Here is a 9986-nt window from a genome sequence, read left to right as displayed (position 1 = left end):
GGAGAAAAGGCCTACAACAAACAGCATTCAAATATGCATTGGGTAACAGTGTTTTCATCAAGCTAGAACCTCAGGAAAGTACATGTATCTGTTTCATGATGGTATCATGATTTGTGAATAGTTTTCCAACCTTTTTGGTTCAAACTAAGTTTTCATGCTTTCTTCACTATTAAGGCGTTTGCAGGCTGAGAGAAGGCTTAAAAACGCACAAAAGACAAGAATGCATTGGGTACCAGTGTTTTCATCAAGCTAGAACCTCAGGAAAGTACATGTATCTGTTTCATGATGGTATCATGATTTGTGAATAGTTTTCCAACCTTTTTTGTTCAAACTAAGTTTTCATGCTTTCTTCACTATTAAGGCGTTTGCAGGCTGAGAGAAGGCTTAAAAACGCACAAAAGACAAGATGCATTGGGTAACAGTGTTTTCATCAAGCTAGAACCTCAGGAAAGTACATTTATCTGTTTCACGATAGTATCATGATTTGTGAATAGTTTTCCAACCTTTTTTGTTCAAACTAAGTTTTCATGCTTTCTTCACTATTAAGGCGTTTGCAGGCTGAGAGAAGGCTTAAAAAAGCACAGCATACAAGAATGCATTGGGTACCAGTGTTTTCATCAAGCTAGAATGTGAGGAAAGTATATTTATCTGTTTCATGATGGTATCATGATTTGTGAATAGTTTTCCAACCTTTTTTGTTCAAACTAAGTTTTCATGCTTTCTTCACTATTAAGGCGTTTGCAGGCTGAGAGAAGGCTTAAAAAAGCACAGCATACAAGAATGCATTGTTTAACAGTGTTTTCATCAAGCTAGAACCTCAGGAAAGTACATTTATCTGTTTCATGATGGTATCATGATTTGTGAATAGTTTTCCAACATTTTTAGTTCAAACTAAGTTTTCATGCTTTCTTCACTATTTAGGCGTTTTCAGGCTGAAGGAAGGCTTAAAAACGCACCAAAGACAAGAATGGATTTGGGTAAAAGTATTTACATCAAGCTTGAACCTCAGGAAAGTACATTCATCTGTTTGATGATGGTATCATGATTTGTGAATAGTTTTCATGCTATCTTCACTATTAAGGCGTTTGCAGGCTGAGAGAAGGCTTAAAAACGCACAAAAGACAAGAATGCATTGGTTAACAGTGTTTTATCAAGCTAGAACCTCAGAAATGTACATTTATCTGTTTCATGATGGTATCATGATTTGTGAACAGTTTTCCAACCTTTTTGGTTAAAACTAAGTTTTCATGCTTTCTTCACTATTAAGGCGTTTGCGGGCTGAGAGAAGGCTTAAAAACGCACAAAAGAAAAGAATGCATTGGTTAACAGTGTTTTATCAAGCTAGAACCTCAGGAAAGTACATTTATCTGTTTCATGATGGTATCATGATTTGTGAACAGTTTTCCAACCTTTTTGGTTCAAACTAAGTTTTCATGCTATCTTCACTATCTAGGCGTTTTCAGGAGGAGAAAAGGCCTAAAACAAACAGCATTCAAATATGCATTGGGTAACAGTGTTTTTATCAAGCTAGAACCTCAGGAAAGTACATGTATCTGTTTCATGATGGTATCATGATTTGTGAATAGTTTTCCAACCTTTTTGGTTCAAACTAAGTTTTCATGCTTTCTTCACTATTAAGGCGTTTGCAGGCTGAGAGAAGGCTTAAAAACGCACAAAAGACAAGAATGCATTGGGTAACAGTGTTTTCATCAAGCTAGAACCTCAGGAAAGTACATGTATCTGTTTCATGATGGTATCATGATGTGTGAATAGTTTTCCAACCTTTTTTGTTCAAACTAAGTTTTCATGCTATCTTCACTATTTAGGCGTTTTCAGGAGGAGAAAAGGCCTAAAACAAACAGCATTCAAAAATGCATTGGGTAACAGTGTTTTCATCAAGCTAGAACCTCAGGAAAGTACATGTATCTGTTTCATGATGGTATCATGATTTGTGAATAGTTTTCCAACCTTTTTTGTTCAAACTAAGTTTTCATGCTTTCTTCACTATTAAGGCGTTTGCAGGCTGAGAGAAGGCTTAAAAACGCACAAAAGACAAGAATGCATTGGGTACCAGTGTTTTCATCAAGCTAGAATGTGAGGAAAGTACATTTATCTGTTTCATGATGGTATCATGATTTGTGAATAGTTTTCCAACCTTTTTGGTTCAAACTAAGTTTTCATGCTTTCTTCACTATTAAGGTGTTTGCAGGCTGAGAGAAGGCTTAAAAACGCACAAAAGACAAGAATGCATTGGGTAACAGTGTTTTCATCAAGCTAGAACCTCAGGAAAGTACATTTATCTGTTTCACGATAGTATCATGATTTGTGAATAGTTTTCCAACCTTTTTTGTTCAAACTAAGTTTTCATGCTTTCTTCACTATTAAGGCGTTTGCAGGCTGAGAGAAGGCTTAAAAAAGCACAACATACAAGAATGCATTGGGTACCAGTGTTTTCATCAAGCTAGAATGTGAGGAAAGTATATTTATCTGTTTTATGATGGTATCATGATTTGTGAATAGTTTTCCAACCTTTTTTGTTCAAACTAAGTTTTCATGCTTTCTTCACTATTAAGGCGTTTGCAGGCTGAGAGAAGGCTTAAAAACGCACAAAAGACAAGAATGCATTGGGTAACAGTGTTTTCATCAAGCTAGAACCTCAGGAAAGTACATGTATCTGTTTCATGATGGTATCATGATTTGTGAATAGTTTTCCAACCTTTTTTGTTCAAACTAAGTTTTCATGCTTTCTTCACTATAAGGCGTTTGCAGGCTGAGAGAAGGCTTAAAAAAGCACAGCATACAAGAATGCATTGGGTACCAGTGTTTTCATCAAGCTAGAATGTGAGGAAAGTATATTTATCTGTTTCATGATGGTATCATGATTTGTGAATAGTTTTCCAACCTTTTTTGTTCAAACTAAGTTTTCATGCTTTCTTCACTATTAAGGCGTTTGCAGGCTGAGAGAAGGCTTAAAAACGCACAAAAGAAAAGAATGCATTGGTTAACAGTGTTTTATCAAGCTAGAACCTCAGGAAAGTACATTTATCTGTTTCATGATGGTATCATGATTTGTGAACTGTTTTCCAACCTTTTTGGTTCAAACTAAGTTTTCATGCTTTCTTCACTATTAAGGCGTTTGCAGGCTGAGAGAAGGCTTAAAAAAGCACAGCATACAAGAATGCATTGTTTAACAGTGTTTTCATCAAGCTAGAACCTCAGGAAAGTACATTTATCTGTTTCATGATGGTATCATGATTTGTGAATAGTTTTCCAACATTTTTAGTTCAAACTAAGTTTTCATGCTTTCTTCACTATTTAGGCGTTTTCAGGAGGAGAAAAGGCCTAAAACAAACAGCATTCAAAAATGCATTGGGTAACAGTGTTTTCATCAAGCTAGAACCTCAGGAAAGTACATGTATCTGTTTCATGATGGTATCATGATTTGTGAATAGTTTTCCAACCTTTTTTGTTCAAACTAAGTTTTCATGCTTTCTTCACTATTAAGGCGTTTGCAGGCTGAGAGAAGGCTTAAAAACGCACAAAAGACAAGAATGCATTGGGTACCAGTGTTTTCATCAAGCTAGAATGTGAGGAAAGTACATTTATCTGTTTCATGATGGTATCATGATTTGTGAATAGTTTTCCAACCTTTTTGGTTCAAACTAAGTTTTCATGCTTTCTTCACTATTAAGGTGTTTGCAGGCTGAGAGAAGGCTTAAAAACGCACAAAAGACAAGAATGCATTGGGTACCAGTGTTTTCATCAAGCTAGAATGTGAGGAAAGTATATTTATCTGTTTTATGATGGTATCATGATTTGTGAATAGTTTTCCAACCTTTTTTGTTCAAACTAAGTTTTCATGCTATCTTCACTATTTAGGCGTTTTCAGGAGGAGAAAAGGCCTAAAACAAACAGCATTCAAAAATGCATTGGGTAACAGTGTTTTCATCAAGCTAGAACCTCAGGAAAGTACATGTATCTGTTTCATGATGGTATCATGATTTGTGAATAGTTTTCCAACCTTTTTTGTTCAAACTAAGTTTTCATGCTTTCTTCACTATTAAGGCGTTTGCAGGCTGAGAGAAGGCTTAAAAACGCACAAAAGACAAGAATGCATTGGGTACCAGTGTTTTCATCAAGCTAGAATGTGAGGAAAGTACATTTATCTGTTTCATGATGGTATCATGATTTGTGAATAGTTTTCCAACCTTTTTGGTTCAAACTAAGTTTTCATGCTTTCTTCACTATTAAGGCGTTTGCAGGCTGAGAGAAGGCTTAAAAACGCACAAAAGACAAGATGCATTGGGTAACAGTGTTTTCATCAAGCTAGAACCTCAGGAAAGTACATTTATCTGTTTCACGATAGTATCATAATTTGTGAATAGTTTTCCAACCTTTTTTGTTCAAACTAAGTTTTCATGCTTTCTTCACTATTAAGGCGTTTGCAGGCTGAGAGAAGGCTTAAAAAAGCACAGCATACAAGAATGCATTGGGTACCAGTGTTTTCATCAAGCTAGAATGTGAGGAAAGTATATTTATCTGTTTCATGATGGTATCATGATTTGTGAATAGTTTTCCAACCTTTTTTGTTCAAACTAAGTTTTCATGCTTTCTTCACTATTAAGGCGTTTGCAGGCTGAGAGAAGGCTTAAAAACGCACAAAAGAAAAGAATGCATTGGTTAACAGTGTTTTATCAAGCTAGAACCTCAGGAAAGTACATTTATCTGTTTCATGATGGTATCATGATTTGTGAACTGTTTTCCAACCTTTTTGGTTCAAACTAAGTTTTCATGCTTTCTTCACTATTAAGGCGTTTGCAGGCTGAGAGAAGGCTTAAAAACGCACAAAAGAAAAGAATGCATTGGTTAACAGTGTTTTATCAAGCTAGAACCTCAGGAAAGTACATTTATCTGTTTCATGATGGTATCATGATTTGTGAATAGTTTTCCAACATTTTTAGTTCAAACTAAGTTTTCATGCTTTCTTCACTATTTAGGCGTTTTCAGCCTGAAGGAAGGCTTAAAAACGCACCAAAGACAAGAATGGATTTGGGTAAAAGTATTTACATCAAGCTTGAACCTCAGGAAAGTACATTCATCTGTTTGATGATGGTATCATGATTTGTGAATAGTTTTCATGCTATCTTCACTATTAAGGCGTTTGCAGGCTGAGAGAAGGCTTAAAAACGCACAAAAGACAAGAATGCATTGGTTAACAGTGTTTTATCAAGCTAGAACCTCAGAAAAGTACATTTATCTGTTTCATGATGGTATCATGATTTGTGAACAGTTTTCCAACCTTTTTGGTTAAAACTAAGTTTTCATGCTTTCTTCACTATTAAGGCGTTTGCGGGCTGAGAGAAGGCTTAAAAACGCACAAAAGAAAAGAATGCATTGGTTAACAGTGTTTTATCAAGCTAGAACCTCAGGAAAGTACATTTATCTGTTTCATGATGGTATCATGATTTGTGAACAGTTTTCCAACCTTTTTGGTTCAAACTAAGTTTTCATGCTATCTTCAATATCTAGGCGTTTTCAGGAGGAGAAAAGGCCTAAAACAAACAGCATTCAAATATGCATTGGGTAACAGTGTTTTTATCAAGCTAGAACCTCAGGAAAGTACATGTATCTGTTTCATGATGGTATCATGATTTGTGAATAGTTTTCCAACCTTTTTGGTTCAAACTAAGTTTTCATGCTTTCTTCACTATTAAGGCGTTTGCAGGCTGAGAGAAGGCTTAAAAACGCACAAAAGACAAGAATGCATTGGGTAACAGTGTTTTCATCAAGCTAGAACCTCAGGAAAGTACATGTATCTGTTTCATGATGGTATCATGATGTGTGAATAGTTTTCCAACCTTTTTTGTTCAAACTAAGTTTTCATGCTATCTTCACTATTTAGGCGTTTTCAGGAGGAGAAAAGGCCTAAAACAAACAGCATTCAAAAATGCATTGGGTAACAGTGTTTTCATCAAGCTAGAACCTCAGGAAAGTACATGTATCTGATTCATGATGGTATCATGATTTGTGAATAGTTTTCCAACCTTTTTTGTTCAAACTAAGTTTTCATGCTTTCTTCACTATTAAGGCGTTTGCAGGCTGAGAGAAGGCTTAAAAACGCACAAAAGACAAGAATGCATTGGGTACCAGTGTTTTCATCAAGCTAGAATGTGAGGAAAGTACATTTATCTGTTTCATGATGGTATCATGATTTGTGAATAGTTTTCCAACCTTTTTGGTTCAAACTAAGTTTTCATGCTTTCTTCACTATTAAGGTGTTTGCAGGCTGAGAGAAGGCTTAAAAACGCACAAAAGACAAGAATGCATTGGGTAACAGTGTTTTCATCAAGCTAGAACCTCAGGAAAGTACATTTATCTGTTTCACGATAGTATCATGATTTGTGAATAGTTTTCCAACCTTTTTTGTTCAAACTAAGTTTTCATGCTTTCTTCACTATTAAGGCGTTTGCAGGCTGAGAGAAGGCTTAAAAAAGCACAACATACAAGAATGCATTGGGTACCAGTGTTTTCATCAAGCTAGAATGTGAGGAAAGTATATTTATCTGTTTTATGATGGTATCATGATTTGTGAATAGTTTTCCAACCTTTTTTGTTCAAACTAAGTTTTCATGCTTTCTTCACTATTAAGGCGTTTGCAGGCTGAGAGAAGGCTTAAAAACGCACAAAAGACAAGAATGCATTGGGTAACAGTGTTTTCATCAAGCTAGAACCTCAGGAAAGTACATGTATCTGTTTCATGATGGTATCATGATTTGTGAATAGTTTTCCAACCTTTTTGGTTCAAACTAAGTTTTCATGCTATCTTCACTATCTAGGCGTTTTCAGGAGGAGAAAAGGCCTAAAACAAACAGCATTCAAATATGCATTGGGTAACAGTGTTTTTATCAAGCTAGAACCTCAGGAAAGTACATGTATCTGTTTCATGATGGTATCATGATTTGTGAATAGTTTTCCAACCTTTTTGGTTCAAACTAAGTTTTCATGCTTTCTTCACTATTAAGGCGTTTGCAGGCTGAGAGAAGGCTTAAAAACGCACAAAAGACAAGAATGCATTGGGTAACAGTGTTTTCATCAAGCTAGAACCTCAGGAAAGTACATGTATCTGTTTCATGATGGTATCATGATGTGTGAATAGTTTTCCAACCTTTTTTGTTCAAACTAAGTTTTCATGCTATCTTCACTATTTAGGCGTTTTCAGGAGGAGAAAAGGCCTAAAACAAACAGCATTCAAAAATGCATTGGGTAACAGTGTTTTCATCAAGCTAGAACCTCAGGAAAGTACATGTATCTGATTCATGATGGTATCATGATTTGTGAATAGTTTTCCAACCTTTTTTGTTCAAACTAAGTTTTCATGCTTTCTTCACTATTAAGGCGTTTGCAGGCTGAGAGAAGGCTTAAAAACGCACAAAAGACAAGAATGCATTGGGTACCAGTGTTTTCATCAAGCTAGAATGTGAGGAAAGTACATTTATCTGTTTCATGATGGTATCATGATTTGTGAATAGTTTTCCAACCTTTTTGGTTCAAACTAAGTTTTCATGCTTTCTTCACTATTAAGGTGTTTGCAGGCTGAGAGAAGGCTTAAAAACGCACAAAAGACAAGAATGCATTGGGTAACAGTGTTTTCATCAAGCTAGAACCTCAGGAAAGTACATTTATCTGTTTCACGATAGTATCATGATTTGTGAATAGTTTTCCAACCTTTTTTGTTCAAACTAAGTTTTCATGCTTTCTTCACTATTAAGGCGTTTGCAGGCTGAGAGAAGGCTTAAAAAAGCACAACATACAAGAATGCATTGGGTACCAGTGTTTTCATCAAGCTAGAATGTGAGGAAAGTATATTTATCTGTTTTATGATGGTATCATGATTTGTGAATAGTTTTCCAACCTTTTTTGTTCAAACTAAGTTTTCATGCTTTCTTCACTATTAAGGCGTTTGCAGGCTGAGAGAAGGCTTAAAAACGCACAAAAGACAAGAATGCATTGGGTAACAGTGTTTTCATCAAGCTAGAACCTCAGGAAAGTACATGTATCTGTTTCATGATGGTATCATGATTTGTGAATAGTTTTCCAACCTTTTTTGTTCAAACTAAGTTTTCATGCTATCTTCACTATTTAGGCGTTTTCAGGAGGAGAAAAGGCCTAAAACAAACAGCATTCAAAAATGCATTGGGTAACAGTGTTTTCATCAAGCTAGAACCTCAGGAAAGTACATGTATCTGTTTCATGATGGTATCATGATTTGTGAATAGTTTTCCAACCTTTTTTGTTCAAACTAAGTTTTCATGCTTTCTTCACTATTAAGGCGTTTGCAGGCTGAGAGAAGGCTTAAAAACGCACAAAAGACAAGAATGCATTGGGTACCAGTGTTTTCATCAAGCTAGAATGTGAGGAAAGTACATTTATCTGTTTCATGATGGTATCATGATTTGTGAATAGTTTTCCAACCTTTTTGGTTCAAACTAAGTTTTCATGCTTTCTTCACTATTAAGGCGTTTGCAGGCTGAGAGAAGGCTTAAAAACGCACAAAAGACAAGATGCATTGGGTAACAGTGTTTTCATCAAGCTAGAACCTCAGGAAAGTACATTTATCTGTTTCACGATAGTATCATAATTTGTGAATAGTTTTCCAACCTTTTTTGTTCAAACTAAGTTTTCATGCTTTCTTCACTATTAAGGCGTTTGCAGGCTGAGAGAAGGCTTAAAAAAGCACAGCATACAAGAATGCATTGGGTACCAGTGTTTTCATCAAGCTAGAATGTGAGGAAAGTATATTTATCTGTTTCATGATGGTATCATGATTTGTGAATAGTTTTCCAACCTTTTTTGTTCAAACTAAGTTTTCATGCTTTCTTCACTATTAAGGCGTTTGCAGGCTGAGAGAAGGCTTAAAAACGCACAAAAGAAAAGAATGCATTGGTTAACAGTGTTTTATCAAGCTAGAACCTCAGGAAAGTACATTTATCTGTTTCATGATGGTATCATGATTTGTGAACTGTTTTCCAACCTTTTTGGTTCAAACTAAGTTTTCATGCTTTCTTCACTATTAAGGCGTTTGCAGGCTGAGAGAAGGCTTAAAAAAGCACAGCATACAAGAATGCATTGTTTAACAGTGTTTTCATCAAGCTAGAACCTCAGGAAAGTACATTTATCTGTTTCATGATGGTATCATGATTTGTGAATAGTTTTCCAACATTTTTAGTTCAAACTAAGTTTTCATGCTTTCTTCACTATTTAGGCGTTTTCAGCCTGAAGGAAGGCTTAAAAACGCACCAAAGACAAGAATGGATTTGGGTAAAAGTATTTACATCAAGCTTGAACCTCAGGAAAGTACATTCATCTGTTTGATGATGGTATCATGATTTGTGAATAGTTTTCCATCCTTTTTTGTTCAAACTAAGTTTTCATGCTATCTTCACTATTAAGGCGTTTGCAGGCTGAGAGAAGGCTTAAAAACGCACAAAAGACAAGCATGCATTGGTTAACAGTGTTTTATCAAGCTAGAACCTCAGAAAAGTACATTTATCTGTTTCATGATGGTGTCATGATTTGTGAACAGTTTTCCAACCTTTTTGGTTCAAACTAAGTTTTCATGCTTTCTTCACTATTAAGGCGTTTGCAGGCTGAGAGAAGGCTTAAAAAAGCACAGCATACAAGAATGCATTGGGTACCAGTGTTTTCATCAAGCTAGAATGTGAGGAAAGTACATTTATCTGTTTCATGATGGTATCATGATTTGTGAATAGTTTTCAAACCTTTTTGTTCAAACTAAGTTTTCATGCTATCTTCACTATTAAGGCGTTTGCAGGCTGAGAGAAGGCTTAAAAACGCACAAAAGACAAGAATGCATTGGGTAACAGTGTTTTCATCAAGCTAGAACCTCAGGAAAGTACATGTATCTGTTTCATGATGGTATCATGATTTGTGAATAGTTTTCCAACCTTTTTTGTTCAAACTAAGTT

Source organism: Gasterosteus aculeatus, chromosome Y (assembly GCF_964276395.1).
Source record: "Gasterosteus aculeatus chromosome Y, fGasAcu3.hap1.1, whole genome shotgun sequence".
Lineage (NCBI taxonomy): Eukaryota > Metazoa > Chordata > Actinopteri > Perciformes > Gasterosteidae > Gasterosteus > Gasterosteus aculeatus.
This window is presented reverse-complemented; position numbering follows the sequence as displayed.